Genomic DNA, 22,084 nt, shown 5'->3' on the forward strand with positions numbered 1-22,084 from the left:
ACCCCTTATTCTGAGACTATATAACGTCTAGTTCTAGACTCTAAAACCAGGGGAAATATCACCTTAAGCATCAACTATTCCAAGCCCTTAAGTATTTTATGTTTCCAGGATTCAATCTTCTAAACTCCAGAGAACAGAGACTACTCAATCTCTCCTCACAGGACAATCCCCTAATCCCAGGAATCAGTCTGATGAACCTTTGTTTACTCATTTTAAGGCAAATATATACTTCCTTAGGTATGGAGACCAAAACTGTACACAGTACTCCAGATCTAGTCTCACTAAGGCCCTATATAGTTATGGTAAGACTTCTTTACTCTTGTACTCTGTCCTTTTCTTTGTTCCATACTTTTGATATACAATTCTCTGGTGCCCTAATCTCTTATCCTTCTTCCCTCCTGTCTCTAATACTTTATGTTATCAATGTCCTTCATGGCTGCTTCTTCTCCCTAACCACCTATTTATCTTCTCTAATGCCACCTTATATGTCTTGTTGATCTTTCCTGTTCTATTTTTACATAAATCTGTACATTCTATTATGCACACTTACACCACTTTGGTTATATACATCATGGGCAGAATTTTTCTGATGGCGGCGATGGCTCCAAGGAGCTTTAATTGGCTGGAGACATACTTTGCGCCTCTCCCTTGGGCCTCAGAGCTGCCAGCCAATCTAATTGGCCGGCAGCTTTTTAATCCCAGCAGCACCACTGGGAATAGTGGCCGCTGGTGGGGCAAAAGCAGTTCCCAGAGTCAAAGTGCCCGAGCCCCTGGACACAGGGAAGTCTGGGTCTTGATGGCAGGAGGGGAGGGGAGACCCCAGGGTTGGGGAGGTGTGGGGGAGTGAGGGTCGTAATTTGATGGACAGTTGGGGAAAAAGCACCCAAGGGGCCCAGCCCTTGGAGGCAGGGGGGCATCCCAAAAGAGGGCCAGTAATGGAAGCATTTCCCCCCTCCCACTTGAGGCTTAATCAGGATAACCTGCTGGGCTTCCCTCCCGCCCACTCTATTCTTAAATCTCTGCTGCCGACCTCAAAATTGAAGCCGGTGTGGGAAGCGGCCCTTAAGCAGCCATTAATTGGGGTGAGGGCAGGCAGACCACCCTAGGCCTCGCCCACCCCTGTAAAATGTTGGGGTGAGTGGGAGGGCAGCACAACGCCCTGCCAGGGGATTTTACTGCACCCCACCCCCACCCCCTGCCCGCCGCACTGCAAACCCACCTGTGGGATTTGTAAAATTGTCCCCATGTCCTGAAAGACATACATCGCATTTATTTTGTATGTATTGGATTGGGAATTCAATCTTGCTTAAAATTGGGCATGCAGGGGTCAGGATGTCCTCTGCACACACCTGCTTAATGTTGTCCAGGCAGTATTAATCCATTTGCATACCTATTTAGGAGGATGAGGGATGTAGTATCACAGACAGAATTTCTTAAAGGGGAAATGGACTCAGTCAGCAGAGAACAGGAAGCCAGTTCTGTACAAGAAATTGGCTACAGCAAATGCTGTCATGGAGGCCCTGGTGCAGGCAGTCGACAGGTAATGGGGGATCTTGTTAAGCAATGCAACCTGTAATTATTTTGTTTGCCTTTCACCACTCAAAACAAATTTCTGTCAGTGTTTGGATGCACATAGGAATGTATTCCCAGATAGATAGGTAAACATCCTCAGGATCCTGCAAATATATCCTGATTAGTTCAAAGTCCAATTAAAAAAATAACTAAACATGGCAGTTCTAACAAGGTTTATAACCTTTGGACTAATTTGTGAATTGTTTTATAGAGTTTGATTACAGATGAGAATTGTTGTACGCATTCTTAAATGGTACCTATAGGAAAGTTAGGAATAGTTACATTAATAATTTGATTTGGTTGGATAAAATGACTAGTTAACTACAGGGCCATTGAAATGAAAAGAAGGAAAAATTCAAGTGCTGTAAATAGAAAATGCTAGAAATGTATAAGAGATCATTCAGCACCTGAAAGAAAAAGACTGGTCAACATTTCAAGCAGAACCTTTTCAGTTCTTGAGCAATCTCTCCAACAGCAGTGGGCAGATTTTTATCTTCAAGATTGTAAAGCTTACTTACTTTCAATTTTAAAAATATCTTGAGGCAAATTGACAAAAAATTAAGTTTAATTAGTGTTCTTTCACAAGTATCAACAATTCCATCTTCAGACACCATAAGCTTGTTTTCAGTACAATAGTCACATTAAGCATATGAAAAATTAGCTAATCAGTCCCATTTACATTTGTTGTTACTATAATTGATGATCACTGAATAACGAAGGCTGTCACAGTGTGAGTACTGTTAGAAAATAGAGGTAGTTTAAGCAAGTTATATTTGTACTTATGGGTGTTATGAATGAGTTTTAGCTTTAAAGTTTAAGTTTGATTTGTATTTCTGTATTTGAGTGTTAAGAAAAGATCAAGTTAAGTTTTAGTTTCACTTTGAAAGCTGCCTGCATTTCTAATGAGTTTTACCACTCTTAAGAGAAATTAAAGCAAACAAAAGTAGAACAACTGTGCTGTTGCCTAGCAACAGGGGTCCAGAGAGGCAGGCCTCCCCCCACACCCAAAAACTAAAGAGAAAAAAACAGCAGTTTGAGTTCAGTTGGAAGAAGGTGTCAGGACAGGCAGGACGTGAAATGGGACAGAAAGCAGGCTCCAAGCTAAAGAAGAAAGTCCCCAAATACCAGACAGTGGACCAGCAGAAAGTTCCAAAAAGACCTCTAGTCAAAGGAAGGACAGGAACCTCAAACCTGTTAAGTGAAGTTAAGAGTAATTAGCAGAGAAAGGCTCCAAACTTCAACTTAAAGAGATAAAGGCTTGGGAAAAGTCAGAAGGTCCAAAGAGACAGCTAAAGGCGCAAAATGTACTCTGGTTGGGGAACTTCAATGTCCATCATAAAGAGTGGCTCGGTAGAACCACTACTGATTGAGCTGACCAAGTCCTAAAGGACATAGCTGGTGTACTGGGTCTGCAGCAGGTGGTGAGGGAACCAACAAGAGGGAAAAACATACTTGACCTTATCCTCACCAACCTGCCTGCTGCAGATGCATCTGTCCACAACAATATTGGTAGGAATGATCACTGCACAATCCTTGGGGAATCAAAGTCCTGTCTTCACTTTGAGGATACCCTCCTTCATGTTGTGTGGCACTATCACCGTGCTAAATGGGATAGATTTCGAACAGATCTAGCAACTCAAGACTGGGCATCCATCAGACACTGTGGGTCATGAGCAGCAGCAGAAATCTACTCAACCACAATCTGTAACCTCATGGCCCGGCTTATCCCCCACTCTACCATTACCACCAAGCCAGGGGATTAAATCTGGTTCAATGAAGAGTGCGGGAGGGCATGCCAGGAGCAGTACCAGGCATAACTAAAAATGTCAACCTGGTGAAGCTACAACACAGGACTACTTGTGTGCCAAACAATATAAGCAGCAAGTGATAGACAGAACAAAACAATTCCACAACCAATGGATCAGATCTAAACTCAAGTCCTACCACATCCAGTCGTGAATGGTGGTGGACAACTAAACAACTCACTGCAGGAGGAAGCTCCACAAATATCCCCATCCTCAATGGTGGAACAGCCCAACACATCAGTGCAAAAGATAACGCTGAAGAATTCACAACAATCTTCAGCCAGAAGTGCTGAGTGGATGATCCATCTTGACCTCCTCTGGAGGTGCCCAGCATCACAGATGCCAGTCTTCAGCCTATTCAATTAACTCTACGTGATATCAAGAAACAGCTGAGGGCACTGGACACTACAAAGTCTATGGACCCTGAGAAAATTCTGGCAATAGTACTGAAGACTTGTGCTCCAGAACTTGCCTCAATCCTGGTCAATCTGTTTCAGTACAACTACAACACTAGCATCTGTCTGGCAATATGGAAAATTTCCCAAATATGTCCTGTACACAAAAAGCAGGACAAATCCAACCCGGCCAATTACCGCCCCATCAGTCTGCTCTCATTATCAGTAAACCGATGAAGGGGTCATCAACAGCATTATCAAGCGGCACTTGCTTTGCAATAACCTGCTCACTGACACCCAGTTTGTGTTCCGCCAGAGATAAAAACAAAAAACTGCGAATGCTGGAAATCCAAAACAAAAACAGAATTACCTGGAAAAACTCTGCAGGTCTGGCAGACCTGCTGAGTTTTTCCAGGTAATTCTGTTTTTGTTTTGTGTCCCGCCAGGGTCACTCTGCTTCTGACCTCGTTACAGCCTTGGTTCAAACATGGACAAAAGAGCTGAACTCAAGAGGTGAGGTGAGAGTAACTGTCTTTGACATTAAGGCAGCATTTGACTGAGTTTGGCATCAAGGAGCCCTAGCAAAAGTGAAGTTCATAAGAATTGGGGAAAAACTCTCCACTGGTTTGACTCTTACCTAGCACAAAGGAAGATGGTTGTGGTTATTGAAGGTTAATCATCTCAGTTTCAGGACATCACTGCAGGAGTTCCTCAGGGTAGTGTCCTAGGCCCAGCCATCTTCAGCTGCTTCATCAATGACCTTCCTTCCATTATAAGGTCAGAAGTGGGGATGTTCACTGATGATTGCACAATGTTCCGCACCACTTGCGACTCCTCAGGTACTGAAGCAGTCCATGTCCAAACGCAGCAAGACCCGGGCTGAGAAGTGGCAAGTAACATTCGCACCACACAAATGCCAGGCAATGAACATCTGCAACAAGAGAAAATCTAATCATTGCCCCATGACATTCAATGGCTTTACCATCACTGAATCCCCAAAAATCAACATCCTGGGGGTTACCATTTACCAGAAACTGAACTGGACTAGCCATATAAATATTGTGGCTACAAGAGCAGATCAGAGATAGGAATCTTGCAGCAAGTAACTCACTTCCTGATTCCCCAAAGCCTGTCCACCATCTATAAGGCACAAGTCAGGAGTGTGATGGAATACTCTCCACTTGCCTTGGTGCAGATCACACAACACTCAAGAAGTTTGACACCATCCAGGACAAAGCAGCCGGCTTGGTTGGCACCCCTTCCACAAATATTCACTCCCTCCACCACTGACGCACAATGGCAGCAGTGTGTACCATCTACCAGGTGCACCGCAGAAACTCACCAAGGCTCCATAGGAAGCACCTTCTAAACCCGCGACCACTGCCATCTAGAAAGATATGGGCAGCTGATATATGGGAACACCACCATCTGGAAGTTCCCCTTCATGCCACTCACCATCCTGACTTGGAAATATATCACAGTTTCTTCACTGTTGCTGGGTCAAAATCCTGGAAATCTTTCCCTAACAGCACTGTGGGTGTGCCTATCCCACAGGGATTGCAGCGATTCAAGAAGGCAGCTCACCACCACCTTGAGGCAATTAGGGATGGGCAATAAATTCTGGCCCAGCCAGCAATACCTTCAAATTATATAAGAATAAAAACAAAGGCTTATCTAACAGATCTTTCTGGAACTTTTCCATGGGAGTGGATGCAATCACCAACTCAACAATTTTGTCTGCTAGCTCTGTTTGAAAAATCACAGTATGTACCCATTTTCCTGCATCTGTTGATGAAGTGGTCCATGGATTCTGGAAGTTCTTGCTTCTGATCTGGTCTTGCAATGTAGTCCGTATCTTTAAAGGATCCTGATTTGTTCAGTCTGTGTAGACCTTTGTTCCCAATTGCTAGGTGAATTTTTATGGCTTGCTTGTGTTAGAGTGTACAAAAACAAAAATAGCTGGAAAAACTCAGCAGGTCTGACAGCATCTGCGGAGAAGAAGACAGAGTTAACATTTCGACTCCGTATGACTCTTCATCAAAACTAAAGAGAAATAGAAATGAGGTGAAATATAAGCTGTTTAAGGGGGTTGGAATAGGTGGAGCTGGATAGAGGGCCAGTGATAGGTGGAGGCAAAGGAGAGATTGCCAAAAATGTCAGACAAAAGGACAAAGGGTTGTTGACGGTGGTGATATTAGCTAAAGGATGTGCTAATGGTGACATTAAGAGTAGAAAGCAGGATGGGCAAGTGACGGATGGCCCTAGTCGGGGTGGGGTGAAGGAAGGGATCGAAATAGGCTAAAAGGTGGAGGTAAAACAATGGATGAAAATAAATTTAAAAATAATAATAGAAATAGGTGGGAAAAGAAAACTATGTTAAAAAAAATAATAATTATTAGAAAAAAGGGGATTGGAAAGGGGTTGGGGATGGAGGAGATAGTTCATTACCTGAAGTTGTTGAACTCAATGTTAAGTCCAGAAGGCTGTAATGTGTCTAATCAGAAGATGAGGTGCTGTTCCTCCAGTTTGCGTTGAGCTTCATTGGAACATTGCAGCAGGCCAAGGACGGACATGTGGGTATGAGAGCAGGGTGGTGTGTTGAAATGGACGGTCTGGGTCATGCTTGCGGACAGACCGAAGGTGTTCCGCAAAGCGGTCACCCAGTCTGCGTTTGGTCTCTCCAATGTAGAGGATACCGCATTGGGAGCAATGAATGCAGTAGATTAAACTGCAGGAAGTGCAAGTGAAGTGCTGCTTCACTTGAAAGGAGTGTTTGGGCCCTTGGATGGTGAAGAGGGGGGAAGTAAAGGGGCAGGTGTTGCACCTTCTGCGGTTGCATGGGAAGGTGCCGTGGGAGGGGGTTGAGGTATAGGGGGTGATGGAGGAGTAGACCAGGTTGTCCCAGAGGGGACGGTCCCTATGGAATGCCGATGGGGATGGGGCGGGGGGCGGGGAGGTGGTGAAGGAAAGATGTGTTTGGTGATGGCACCATGCTGGAGTTGGCGGAAATGGCGGAGGATGATCCTTTAAATGCAGAGGCTGTTGGAGTGATAAGTGAGGACAAGGGGTCCCTATCATGGTTCTGGGAGGGATAGGAAGATGTGAGGACAGATGCACGGGAGATGGGCCGGACACAGTTGAGGGCCCTGGTTAAGGAAGAAGGAAGACATGTCAGATGAAGGGTAATGAGGACTCGAAATGTCAACTTTGTTCTTCTCTGCCGATGCTGCCAGACCTGCTGAGTTTTTCCAGGTATTTCTGTTTTTGTTTTGGATTTCCAGCATCCGCAGTTCTTTGTTTTTATATATATTTTTTTTTATGTCAGAAGAACTGTTTTGGGAAGTGGCATCATCAGAATGGAGGTGAAGGAACTGAGAGAATGGGATGGAGTCCATACAGGAAGCATGGTGTGAGGAGCTGTAGTCAAGGTAGCTGTGGGAGTTGGTGGGCTTTTAATGGATATTGATGGACAGTCTATCACCAGAAATTGAGACTGAGGTCAAGGAAGGGAAGGGAAGTGTCAGTCATGGACCATGTGAAAATGATAGAAATTGGAAGCAAAATTAATCAAATTTTCCAGGTCCAGACGAGAGCATGTAGCAGCACCGAAGCAGTCATCTATGTACTGGAGAAAGAGTTGAGGGAGGGGGCCTGAGTAGGACTGCAACAAGGAATGTTCCACATACCCCATAAAGAGACAGGCATAATTGGGGCCCATGCGGGTACCCATAGCTACACCTTTTATTTGGAGGAAGTGAGATGAGTTTAAGGAGAAATTGTTCAGCGAGAGAACAAGTTCAGCCAGACGGAGGAGACTGGTAGTGGATGGGGATTGTTCGGGCCTCTGTTCAAGGAAGAAGCAGAGAGCCCTCAGACCATCCTGGTGGGAGATGGAGGTGTGGAGAGATTGGACGTCCATGGTGAAGAGGAGTCGGTTGGAAATTGTTGATATGATGTATGGCATCAGAGGAATCGTGGATGTAGGTGGGAAGAGACTGGACAAGGGGAGAGAGAATGGAGTCAAGATAGCAAGAAATTAGATAAAAGCAAAGAACTGCGAATGCTGGAAACCCAAAACAAAAACAATAACAGAAATTCTTGGAAAAACTCAGCAGGTCTGGCAGCATCGGTGGAGAAGAGCACAGTTGAAGTTTCGAGTCCTCATGACCCTTCAACAGAACTAAGTAAAAATAGGAAAGGGGTGAAATATCAGCTGGTTTGGGGGGGGTGATGTTGGGGCAAGAAGAGCTAGGTAAAGGACCAGTGATAGGTGGAGATAGCCAAAAGATGTCACAGACAAAAGGACAAAGAGGTGTTGAAGGTGGTTATATTATCTCAAGGAATGTGCTAATTAAGGGTAGAAAGCAGGACAAACAAGGTACAGATAGCTCTAGTGGGGGTGGGGTGAAGGAATATTAAAAAGTCTAAAAGGTAGAGATAAAACAATGGATAGAAATACATTTAAAAATAATGGAAATAAGTGGGAAAAGAAAAATCTATATAAATTATTGGAAAAAACAAAAAAAGGGGAAAAATCGGAAAGGGGGTGGGGATGGAAGAGAGAGTTCATGATCTAAAATTGTTGAACTCAATATTCAGTCCGGAAGGCTGTAAAGTGCCTAGTTGGAAGATGAGGTGCTATTTCTCCAGTTTGCGTTGAGCTTCACTGGAACAATGCAGCAAGCCAAGGACGGACATATGGGCATGAGAGCAGGGTGTCCACCAATATCCATTACAAGCCTACCGACTCCTACAGCTACCTCGACTACAGCTCCTCACACCTCGCTTCCTGTAAGTACTCCATCCCATTCTCTCAGTTCCTTCGCCTCCGTCGCATCTGTTCTGATGATGCCACTTTCAAAAACAGTTCCTCTGACAGGTTCTCCTTCTTCCTCCACCAAGGTTTTCCACCCACGGTGGTTGACAGGGCCCTCAACCGCGTCCAGCCCATCTCCCGCGCATCCGCCCTCACACCTTCTCCTCCCTCCCAGAAACATGATAGGGTCCCCTTTGTCCTCACTTATCACCCCACCAGCCTCCGCATTCAAAGGATCATCCTCCGCCATTTCCGCCAACTCCAGCATAATGCCACTACCAAACACATCTTCCCTTCATCACCCCGGCGGCATTCCGTAGGGATCGTTCCCTCCGTGACACCCTGGTCCATTCCTCCATCACCCCCTACTCCTCAACCCCCTCCTACGGCACCTTCCCATGCAACCGCAGAAGATGCAACACCTGCCCCTTCACTTCCCCTCTCCTCACCATCCAAGGGCCCAAACACTCTTTTGAAATGCAGCAGCATTTCACTTGCACTTCCCTCAACTTAGTCTACTGCATTCATTGCTCCCAATGCGTTTTCCTCTACGTTGGACAGACCAAACGCAGACTGGGTGACCACTTTGCAGAACACCTTCGGTCTGTCCGCAAGCATTACCCAGACCCACCTGTTGCTTGCCATTTCAACACACCACCCTGCTCTCATGCCCATATGTCCGTCCTTAGCTTGCTGCATTGTTCCAGTGAAGCTCAACGCAAACTGGAGGAACAGCACCTCATCTTCTAACTGGGCACTTTACAGCCTTCCGGAATGAATATTGAGTTTAACAATTTTAGATCATGATCTCTCTCCTCCATCCCCACCCCCTTTCCATTTTTTCCCCCTCCTTTTTGTTTTTTCCAATAATTTATATAGATTTTTCTTTTTTTTTACCACCTATTTCCATTATTTTAAATGTATTTCTATCCATTGTTTTATCTCTACCTATTAGCCTTTTTAGTATTCTTTCACCCCACCCCACCCCCACTATAGCTATCTGTACCTTGTTTGTCCTGCTCTCTATCCTTAATTAGCACATTCCTTTAGATAATATCACCACCTTCAACACCTCTTTGTCCTTTTGTCTGTGACATCTTTTCGTTATCTCCACCTATCACTTTACCTAGCTCTTCTTGCCCCAACACCGCCCCTCTTCCCGCCATAAACCAGCTTATATTTCACCCCTTTCCTATTTTTACTTAGTTCTGTTGAAGGGTCATGAGGACTCGAAACGTCAACTGTGCTCTTCTCCACCGATGCTGCCAGACCTGCTGAGTTTTTCCAGGTATTTCTGTTTTTGTTTTAGCAAGAAATGAGTTCCATGGAGCAGGAACAGGCTGACCCGATCGGTCTGTAATTTTCCATTACATGCCCATTCTGCAAATTTGTTAACATTGTCTTGTATGTTATCACTGTCTTCCTCAGTATTAACAATATTCTCCAATTTGGTGTTGCCACTAAATTTTGATATAGCACTTCCGATTCCTGAATCCCAATCACTTATATAAATAGCACACACCAGGGGCCCCAACACCAATCCTTGTGAAACATCACATCCCAACTTCTGCTATCCTGAATAGCTATTTTTAATCCTACTCTGTATTCAAGCCAGTTGTTATTCATTCTTCTACTTGTTCCCTGACTCAACATGCAATTACTCCAATTATTGAAGACTGTTTGGAAGCCTGTTATGTGCATTTTACAAGTAGATGATATTCCTCCACAAAGTGCAATTTTATTTTTAAAGAACCATGGATGTTCACTAGAAGCCTTTTTGAGTCATGTGTCAGCTTTACAAGAAAAGTGGCTTTTTTCAGTGGCATTTGGAATTTGTCATTATCACCCAATCAGATCATTTGGAAGGTGGGACAAAAGTGTAATGGACTGGATGGTAATTTCTTCAATTGCTGTGCACAAACCACAGGCGGAAAAAAATAAAATGAATTGGTGGTTTCTGAGAATTCGGGTTGTGGGTGTGTTTATTTAATATTTGCCCCAAATTATTTATATACCAAATAATCTGCTAAATGCAACTTCTAAATACGTTTCCATTTTCTCCGAAAGGAACTTCCTGGCACATACCTGACAGGCTGCAGCTGCTATTTTGAGATATTGTGAGTATTTCCTGATGTGAATGCACTTACTGACTTTGACAATTAAAAAATTATGCTAAGTCAGCTCCAAAATGACACGAACTGCACTGCACCAGCTGTTAAAATTAAAAAATATTATGTAGGTGGGCATGTGCTATAGAACATAATTCACATGCCTTCAACAGGTCCATTTTTAAATTGCCATTGCTGCTAACCTCGCTTATGAGCGCTACAATAGAAATATGGATTGTTGGTTAAGTACTACAAAGGAAAACATTTACAGGTCTGTGGGGAGTGGGATTAATTAGATGGCTCAATCAAAAGCCTGACATGGGCATGATGGGCCAAATGGCCTCCTTCCAGGCGTTATTGCTGTATGATTCTACAATCTGATATGACTTAGACACCTTGCAAATCAGACTTAAAAGTAAGATGAGCCAGTAGTCATATTAGTAGGTACGGTTCCTTATGTTCAGCTAGTGCTGAATTCAGAGTGCTGCTGAATATATTAATTGAGTGTTGATTAGCATCTTGCTGTGGTGATAGTGAATTGGGCCTTTAGCTCTGAAGAAGAGTCATGTGGACTTGAAACATTAACTTTGTTTCTTGCTCCGCAGTTGCTGCCAGACCTGCTGAGTTTTACCAGCATTTTCTGTTTTTATTGGGTTCATATAAAGTAATTTTATAATCTGCAGCCAGATGGTGCAATCCAAACTCTGCAGGCAAGTAGACCCTGCCCAGAAAGGAAGGAAGCATTTGAACCTGAGACAAAAACAGAATTACCTGGAAAAACTCAGCAGGTCTGGCAGCATCGGCGGAGAAGAAGAGTTCTGGCAGCTTCGGTGGAGAAGAAAAGAGTTGAACTCAGTTCTGTTAAAGGGTCATGAGGACTCGAAACATCAAATCTTTTCTTCTCCGCCGATGTTGCCAGACCTGCTGAGTTTTTCCAGGTAATGTTGTTTTTGTTTTGGATTTCCAGCATCCGCAGTTTTTTGTTTTTATCTCTTTAAACCTGAGAGTTGTTTGTATTTGATGGCTACAGTCTGGCTTTAGATAGGCAAGACAGTGGGACAGTTTTGCACCTAAAGCAGTAAAGTCTAAGTTTCCAAATGTGGATTTTCAGTTCTAAGCATGCATTCTGGAAATATACACTTCAAACCTCATTGATAAAAACATAGCGTAGATTTTACAAGTTTGTTGTAGAATTTCATACAGTAAATGGACAAAGGAGGTCAGCATTCCCCATTAGAAGCCATACAAATTTTCCTGTTAACTTGAATGGCACTTTTGAAAACAAAACTGTGGTTGGAGGCCTACGAACATATGATCATAAGAATTAGGAGTAGGAGTAAGCCATTTGGCCCCGTGAGCCTGCTCCACTATTCAACAAGATCATGGCTGGTCTGAATGTGGCCTTAACTGTATTTTCCTGCCTTCCATCGCCCCCGCCCCCACTGCTGCCCCCACCATAACCCTTGACTCCCTTGTAGATCAAAAATCTGTCAACTCAGCTTTGAATATATTCTAAAGGCTAATGGCCCTCTGAGAGAAGAAATTTATTTTCAACTCACCTTATATGGAAGACCCTTTATTTTTAAACTGTGCCCCTTACTTCTAGATTCACCCATTCCCTCAGCATCTACCATGTCAAGCCCTCTCAGAATCTTATATCTTTCAATAAGTTCACCTTCATTTTTCTAAACTCCAATGAATGCAGGCGCAACCTGCTCAGTCTTTCCTCATAAACAACTTCTTCATCCCAGAAATCAGTCTTGTGAACTTTCTGTGAACTGCTTCCCATTACAAGCATACCCCTCCTTAAATAAGGAGACCAAAACTGTATACAGTACTCTAATTGCAGATTCACCAATGCCCTGTGCAGTTGCAGGAAGACCTCTCTACATTTACACTCTATCCCCTTTGCAATAAAGGCCAACATTCCATTTGCTTTCCTAATTACTTGCTATTCCTGCAGGCAACATTTAATGATCCATGCACAAGGACAGCCAGATCCCTCGATACTGCAACATTCTGCAGTCACTCCTCATTTAAATAATATTCTGCTTTTCTCTTCTTCCTGCCAAAGTGGACAAATTCACATTTTCCCACATAATACTGCACCTGCCAAATTTTTGCCACTCACTTAATCTATCTATATCCTTTTGCAGACGCTTTATATACTCTCACAACTTGCATTCCTACTATCTTCATATCCTCGCAAATCTGGCGACAATAGTCAGCCATTAATATAGATCATCAATAGTTATGACCCCAGCACTAATCTCTTTGGCACTCTACTCATCACAGTTTTGTCAGCCTAAAAGTAATCCATTTATCCTGACTCTCTGGGCGGAATCATCAGCTCCTGATGGCAGCGGGTGTCAGGGTGGACATGAAAGGACAATAGGGCGAGAAAGCCAAAAAGCAGTTTCATGCCACCATGAAACCAGTTTGTGATTGTCAGCTCCACCTGTCAATGGCGGTCCACATTTCCCGCTACCGCATGTTGGCCTAATTTCAATACTATTATCATAAGCCCTGTTCACCAGAATCATCCCCCCACATGAAATTTACTGCCCATGCTGGCATGACTTCAGAACAAAGTGCTTCGCAACCGCCTTCAAAAGGCGTGCACCAGGTGAACTGAACTTCAAGGGGAACTTGGAGGTGAGTGCATGCAACCTTGCGCAGAGCTCGCAAGCATAGCCCATAGGACATCAAGGAAGAGGCGCCGTGTATTCGGTGGGGTGCATAGGCAAGTTGCTTTTCCCAGCTGGCTTTCAGTGAGGTGCTCCAACGCGGGTGAGATCGGTGGGGGGAGGGGGGCAGAGGGGAGTGCAGGTTGGGGCAAGGCAACACAAACTGTGCTATGCACTTGGAAAAGCTTGTCAAAAGTGAACATTCTTCCACAGCTGAGACCGTTCAGCGGCAGCTCTATTGACATGCCTGGAATTGGGCCTCTGAAGCTTTTCTGCCTACTCAAGCAATGCAAAAGCATGAAACTACCACCAAATGCTTCAGAAATTTTCACCACTTGGGCATAGGCTGCAAACTAATGTGCTTTTTAGGGGGCAGCAGAGCAATTGGCCGGCTGGGCGAATTGTAGAATCCCCTTGCGAAAGGTTGCCATGGTGCAGTCACTGGTGGAGGCACTCACATCCCCTTGCAATGTCCTTATTAAGGTTTGACCAGTCTCCCCCTTTGTCCAAGCTAACAGTGCAGCCTTGCAGTACAGGTTAGGAGAATGCCTGTGCCTGAGCTGAGAGCACAGCATGCAATCCTGTGGCCGAAGCTGCCAATTGGTCACATAGAGTGGGGTGGAGTTGGGTGGGGTTTCGGTCAGCCAATGAGTGCACTACACACTGGCCATCCAAGAGGTGGGCAGCACCCTCCGGCATGCGTGAAGGGGCCTACAGACTTAACCAAGAGTAGTTCTTATTACACTCTTGCTAACCCACCCATCTCTCTCTTTAATCCTGCAGAAGGAGAACATTAGGATTATGGAGCCTGGTGATTTAGCGGTATGCCTCATGACTTACAGAGACTAAAGAAGAAGGAGTGCGGAGGAGACACCTGACTCACCAAAGGTAGGAGCATCTCCCTCAAGATGAAGGGGTGTCAGGGCCTGCCACACACACAGCTAAAGATCCACAGACAGCCATCACTAATGGGCACTTTGTTAGACCCAGGGTCTACAGCCGGCACTTGTCATTCCTGCAGATAACTGAGAACCAGTATCGCTGAAGACTGCGCATGTCTAGGAAGCTGGTCAGTCACATATGCTACCTGCTGCAGGATTTGGCGCCCCGGGGACATGGAGGACATCCACTGCCAGTGGCTGTGAAAGTGACCGCGGCACTAAATTTTTACACCAGTGGCTCCATCCAGGGCTCCACTGCTGACCTGTGTGAGATCCTGTAAGCCTCCAAGCATGGACGGCATCTTCGCAAAGGCACAGAACTTTGTGTATTTTGACCAGGATCAAGAAAGCCAGGAAGCAAGGGCCCTGGGATTTGCACAGATCTCCGTTCCCCACAGGGGCAGGGTACCATCAACTGCAGCAACATGGTGCTTAGATCTCCATGGCAACGAGCAGTAAACTATGTCAGCCAGAAGGGCTTCCACTCACTGAATGTTCAGTTGGTATGCGACCACCACACTGTATCTGATAGGTCTGCACACGATTCCCAAGGAGCATCCACGACTCCTACATTCTCAGCAGGTCTCAGATCCCTTACATCTTCAGAGGCTACAGGGTTGGATTCTCAGGGACAGGGCCTACCACAGAGGACGTGGCTGATGACGTCCATGCGGGGGCCTCAGACTGCAGCAGAGAGAGAGCATAATGAGGCTTATGCTGCAACCTGGACTTCAGTGGAGCAAACAATAGGCATTTTGAAAATGATGTTCCGGTGCCTCGGCAGGACCAGTAGAACACTGCAATAGAATCCACCAAGAGTGTTGCATGCCATCATAGCTTGTTGCATCTACACAACCTAACACTGCAACAGGGGGAGGAGCTGCCTGAAGAGGAGTTGGAAGAGCTGCACATCTCCTCTGATGAGGATGTTGCAGGGGGTGAGGGTGATGAGGTCCTCGAAGGTGAGGATACCAGCAGCGCACATACCCTCAGCGCTCAGGCTCACATCATGGATACACTGTGGAGGCCCTAATAGTCACTAGATACCAGGAGGATGATGACAACATGGAGTGAGGACACTCCATACATCTTCACATTGCCTCTGTGAATGTCTGACTCCTGTCTAGCTGAGGGCAACTCACTTGTGCTCTGTGATCAGGGTCATATCATGGAGATGAAACTTTAAATACACCTGATCCTTTGTCAGCCTTCAGCATCTGACCCCATCAGAGCATAGCGTCATCACTCACAGATGCTGAAGAGATGGAGGACCAATCCCACCTCAAAGTTGCTGAGAGCACACAGAGAGAATGTTGGAACTCTGGCACGCTTGCCCACGACATTCTGGCAACAATGACAATCGCCATCGAGGTGCAGGCATCACTGGTGTGTCCAGGGAGTGTGAAGCTGGACCATCACCTTGGTCTGAAGGTTACACCCTGCGCAGGGAATAGGTCCTGGACTGAGACAGCTGAGTGATACGAACACTGCTCATCAGAACAAGGAGCCACACACAAGGAGACATTTTTGGGCGTTTGATTACAACAATGAACATTATGTACAAGTGATTAACATCCATACTACATCTTCTTAACTTTCCTAACTCTGTGGCTATGTCTTGGTGCTCCCTGACATCTACAGCAAGTGCCCTCTGGAGGGCCGAGAACTGGAGGGCCCCAGCCTGATATGGGTGTCCTGCTGTGGGCCAACTGCGCCCTCCTCGGCCTGTGGAGCTGGAGCTGCGCGGGGTCACAGGAAGAAGGGATTTGGATTTAGAAAACAGGTAACTATAGGCCAGTTAGCTTATCATCTGTCATTGAAAAAATGTTGGAGTCTATTATAAAGGATGTTACAGCAAAATATTTAGAATTACATTATCTAATCAAGCAGAGTCAGTATGGCTTCATGAAGGGGAAATCATGCCTGACAAATTTATTCAAACTCTTTGAGGAGGTAACTAGCAGGATAGATAAAGAGGAACCAGTAGATGTAATATATTTGGATTTCCAAAAGGCGTTCAATAAGGTACCACACACAATTAATAAGATAAGAGCCCATGGTGTTCGGGGTAGTATATTAGCATGGATAGAGGACTGGCTAACTAACAAAAGACAGAGAGTTGAGATAAGAGTGGCATTTTCAGGATGGCAACATGTAACTACTGGAGTGCCACAGGGATCAGTGCTGGGGCCACAATTATTTACAATATATTTTAATGACTTAGATGAGGGAAGTGAATGTACTATCGCCAAATTTGTGCATGATACAAAAATATGTGAGAAGGCAAGTGGTGAGGATGACACAAGGAGTCTACAGAGGGATATAGATAGGCTAAGTGAGTGGGCAAAAAAATGGCAGATGGAATATAATGTGGGAAAATGTGAGGTTATGCACATTGGCAGGAAGAATAGAGGAGCTGAATATTATTTAAATGGAGAAAGAATGCAGAAGGCAGAGGGATTTGGGAGTCCTTGTGCATGAATCCGAAAAAGCTAACATACAAGTTCAACAGGTAATACGGAAGGCAAATGGAATATTGGCCTCTATTTCAAAGGGAATGGGGTATAAAAATAGGGAAGTCTTGCTAAAACTATATAAAACACTAGTTAGACCACACCTAGAATACTGTGGACAGTTTTGGTCCCCTTATCTAAGGAAAGGCATTGGAGGCAGTCCTGAGAATGTTCACTAGGTTGATTCCGGTAGGAAGGGATTTTCTTATGAGGAGAGGTTGAGTAGGCTATGCCTGTACTCATTGGAGTTTAGAAGAATGAGAGGCTACCTTATTGAAACATATATTCTTAGGGAGCTTGACAGGGTAGATTCTGAGAGGTTGTTTCCCCTTTTGGGAGAGTCTAGGTCCAGAGGGCATAATCTCAGGATAAGGGGTCGCCCATTTAAAACAGAGATGAGGAGGAATTTCTTCTCTCAGAAGGTAGTTAATCTGTGGAATTCTTTACCGCAGAGGGCTGTAGAAGCTGGGTCATTAAGTATATTCAAGGCAGAGATAGACAGATTGTTAATCAGTAAGGGAATCAAGGGTTATGAGGAAAAGGCAGGAAAGTGGAGTTGAGGATTATCAGATCAGCCATGATCTCATTGAATGGCGGAGCAGACTTGATGGGCCGAATGGCCTACTTCTGCTACAATGTCTTATGTGCCTAGGAGAGAAAGTGGAGATGATTAATGCTTGGCAGCCGCGTTGAACACAAAATAGTACTCGGAGTAGCATTGAGAGAGGGGTCATGTGGTGCAGGATCCTCACGTGGGTGTTCGTTGCTGACCTCTCTGTCCAGCTCCAATGCGTGACTCCCGAGTGGACTGAGGACCTTGATGTCCAGCACTCCACCCCCAGTCTTGGACCTCTCCAGGTGATTGTGTGTGACCTTATCCTACATAAAGACAGATGGAGAGAGTGTGAGCAAGGCGCATGCCAGACCAAATGAGAATGAAGCCAGACCTGCGTGTGTGCTGAGTGGAGCTATGGATGGGATGAGGAGGAGATGAGGCCAGATGGAGTTTTGTCGGTGTGTGTGTGAGAGAGAGTGCGTGCTGATGGCCCTTGAGTTAACAGAGAATGACATGCCATTGAATGTGTGATGGGCTTGTGAGTGGGTGAGTTGAGATTGATGAGATAGTTCACTTACCGTGGCGGCACGGGTGAGATCATTTTCTGCACTGGACGGCTAACCTCTTGTATACAGCGTTGGCACTGACCATCTCTGCCACTGCGTCCCAAGCAGGAGTGGTGAGACTGAAGAGCCTCCAGCGATCAGTGCGGGGGTACAGGACTTTTGCAGTGGGCCGCCACAGCATCCAGGTGTCCCAGGGATGCATCACTGAATCCTTGACACAATCATCCTCAACTTTGGGGTCATGTCTTCAACGAACAGAGGTGTATGTGCAGCTGGATTTTAAATATGGCGTGAGGAAGCAGCAAGGTTTTTTTTTTATTCATTCATGGGATGTGGATATCGCTGGCTGGGCCAGTATTTATTGCCAACCCTAATTGCCCTTGTTTCAGAGAGCCTTTGAGAGTCAACCACATTGCTGTGGGTCTAGAGTCACATGTAGGCCAAAGCAGCTAAGGATGGCAGATTTCGTTCTCTAAAGTACAATAGTGAACCAGATGGGTTTACGACAATCGGCAATGATTTCATGGTCATTGTCTGACTTTTAATTCCAAGGGGAGAATTTTCTCCCCGTTGCGGGGGTTTTGTGGGAGCAGATGTGGGTGTGCGCGCAGGCGATCACCGCCCGCAATTGGCTGGGCACCGCCATTTTACGTGGGTGGGCCATTTAAGGCCTGCTCAGCGTGATGTGCGCCCGGAAGCGCTGAGCGTTACCTGTGCGGGTGGAGGGGGGCGGGGGGTTGCCTGAGTCGGGGCCTGCACTTTTTTGTACATGTGCGCGAAAGAGCGCAGAAATCTCCCTGAGACACAGAGCTGCCTCAGGGAGACTAGTTTAAGTTTTAAAAAATTGTAATAAAGGGAAAAAAAATTTTTACGACATGTCCCCTCATGTGAAACTGTCACATGAGCTGGGACATGTCTATGAATTTTATTAAAAATTTTTTCAAACCTTTAAAAACCTTCATGAAACCTCATCCCACCCGTGGATGAGGTTACATGAAAAATGCGAAGGCTGCTTGGGCTCTTCGCCTGCCTGCCAACCTTAAGGTTGGATGGGAAGTTCAGTTTATTGTTTTAATTGATAGATAACTGGTCTTAATCGTTGTTTGACAGTTTGGCGGGCGCGCAGCTGACTCAGCTGTGTGCCCGCCGAACTGAAAATCTGAATGACACCCAGTGACATCGGGATGCACGCTCAACATCACCATGCGTTATTTTATGCCTTGGCAAGCGGGCACCACCCCTGCTTACCAAGCCGAAGATCCTGCCCCAGATTTTTATTGAATTCAAATTCCACCATCTGCTGTAGTGGGATTCGAACCCAGGTCCCCAGAGCATTGGATCTTTGGATTACCAGTCCAGTAACGGAGAGCAGGTCAATATGAGGCCTGCTGCCAGCGATCTGGCATGTTTCCCACGACTGCATAATTTATGAGGCGGGAAGGAGACAATATGGTGCGAAAACCCACCATTGCGGCCGGCGGGTAAAATGTCTTTTCTCACGCCCACACTGAGTGCAAACCTGGGAGGGTTCTGCCCTCTATTCTTGCTAGTTAACAAATCCTCTATCCACTGCAATATATCACCCCCAATAACATGAGCACATTTCTTGTGTAGCAACCTTTCATGTGGCACCTTATCAAATGCCTTTTGGCAATCCAAATACACTGTCTAATAGTACATCTTTATCCGCCCTGCTTATTACATCCTCAGAGAACTCTAATAAATTTGTCAACTTCCCCTTCACAAAACCATGTCGACAGTGCCTCATTGTATTATGATTTTCTAAATGTCCTGCTACTACATCCTTATTAATGGATTCTCACATTTTACCAATGACAGATATTAGGCTAGCTGATCAATAGATTGATTGGCAGCCCATCCACCACCTTTAACATTCACTCCCACTGCCACCAATGCACATTGGCAGCAGTGTGTACCATCTGCAAGATGCACTGCAGCAACTCACCAAGACTCCTTCAACAGCACCTTCCAAACCCAAACCCAAGACCACTGCCATCTAGAAGGACAAGGGCAGCAGATGCATGGGAACATCATCACCTGGAAGTTCCCCTCCAAGCCGCTTACCATCCTGACTTGGAAATACATCAGCGTTCCTTCACTGATGCTGGGTCAAAATCCTGGAACTCCCTCCCTAACAGCACTGGGTGTACCTACACAACAGGGATTGCAGCGGTTCAAGAAGGCGGCTCACCACCATCTTCTCAAGAGCAATTAGGGATGGGCAATAAATGCTCGCCTAGCCAGAGACACCCATATCCCATAAATGAAATTAAAAAAACATCTTCCTATGAACTCCAGAAATTAAGCATGGAACATGGTTACATAGGAAGGTATCTGACTTTCAATTCCAGACCATTCTTCTGATAATTGAAGGTCTGAACAAAAGCATGGCAAATGCAGAAAACAAAACTTCAGGTGAGGAGCTTGAAGTGAACCAGGGGGGAATAAATGGTTTAATTATGTTTAGCTTTACAACAATATGGAACAATCTAGTCATATTTGCCACTGGCCTCTGAAACCGAGATGGTACATTAACTCTATAACTTCATGATGCAGCATTGATATAGAGTCATTTACGACAAAGAAGGAGGCCATTCAGCCCATAAAGTCTGTGCCAGTTCTCCAAGGAGCAATCCAGTCCTAGCCCCCTGTTTTATCCCTATAGCCCTACAGGTTTTTTTCTTCAAGTTTCCATCCAATTTCTTTTTGAAATTATTGATTGTTTCCACTTGCACCACCCTCGTGAGTGAGTTCCAAGTCATTACCATTCACTGCATTAAAAACTTCCTCCTCTCATTCCCCTTGCATCTTTTGCTCAAAACCCTAAATCTGTGTCCCCTGGTCCTTGTACTGTTAACTAATGTGAACGAATGTGAAGTTTTCCCTTGTCTATCTTATTAAAATCTGTCATAATCTTGTACACTTCTATCAAATCTCCGCTCATCCTCCTTTGTTCCAAGGAGAACAACCCCAGCTTTTCCAATTTAACTTTGTAACTAAAATTTCCCCATCCCTGGAACCATTCAAGTTGTGCCGACAGTGTGATTTTGCCTTTGACCAAGTGGTAAAACATAACTTCAGTGATATACCCTGAGGGTGAATAAAAGAAGATGCTCCATAATTTGCATTAGAATAGAGGCCAATGAAAACAGAGATGAACTCACCTGTTGGCAACCATGACAGATGATGGCAAGGTACCACCATTTATGATACTGAGATGAAAAACTCTAATCAAAGAAAGAATTCCAGGGTTATCTGGAGTTGAGTGATAGATTCCAAGCTTCCAGTAATAGAAATACCTTTCCAGCTACGACTGATATTTGGGCAACCATCAGCAATGCCCTGGAATACTGAAGATTTGCCAAATGTGGCACCTTGCACAATCTTACAGGGTTTCTAACTCAACTTCCAGTATGTAGGATCTCTCACTTTTCCTACTTAATAGATGTGGTCCTCGAGTCATTTTCATCAGCAGCCGTAGTCTATCTGAGGTTCCTGAATATGATTAATACTGACCGGCGCACATCTATGAACACTCTCTCACTGAGGTCACAACAGTTGTGATGCCATTCCAGAGTTCCTTTTTCAACTGACCAGCCAATGCACCTGGTTCATGGTCTGACCTTCTGATACAAACACTCAGCTCTTTAGCTTACCTGAGCTGTTCACACCGCTTTCAGGATTCAGTCCCTTTCAGCTCACTCGCACGTTCCTTCACCAAGAACATTTAGTGTTGTATTTTCTTCTTACTGCCAAAACAAAAACTGATCAATTCACAGAGAGCTTTGCTTACTTTCCCTCACGTAAATTCTGTGTTCTGCACTGTAATTTCTCAGACCTGCTCTAATTCAATCTCCCAATTAACTGTCTATTTACCCTTTGTTTTTGAGCTTTCACTCCCATACCAAATTCAGGTCACATGGGCATTTCTTGGAATGAAAATGCTTGCGGGGAAGCCCAATTATACTTTTTTCAGGGTTATTTTGGTTTTATCTTGGAATTAAAGGGATTTCTCACAAATAGAAAATACAGGTGTTTTGCCAAAGCACAAGGGTCATCACACCTGAATTGTAAAGGAAAATCCATGCACAAACCGAATCTATT

The 22,084-nt window shown here is 45.0% G+C and overlaps 1 protein-coding gene across 1 annotated transcript in view; it reads left to right on the top strand.

The window, feature by feature from the left end:
* LOC121288905 (cytochrome P450 4B1-like) overlaps window positions 1-22,084 on the top strand; it is a 123,588-nt gene that overhangs the window by 5,209 nt on the left and 96,295 nt on the right. Inside the window, exons 3-4 of the mRNA XM_041207756.1 lie at window positions 10,656-10,705; window positions 14,167-14,271. The gene's annotated coding sequence lies outside the window, so the exon portion shown is untranslated. The remainder of the gene's footprint in view (window positions 1-10,655; window positions 10,706-14,166; window positions 14,272-22,084) is intronic.

Source organism: Carcharodon carcharias, chromosome 16 (assembly GCF_017639515.1).
Source record: "Carcharodon carcharias isolate sCarCar2 chromosome 16, sCarCar2.pri, whole genome shotgun sequence".
NCBI lineage: Eukaryota > Metazoa > Chordata > Chondrichthyes > Lamniformes > Lamnidae > Carcharodon > Carcharodon carcharias.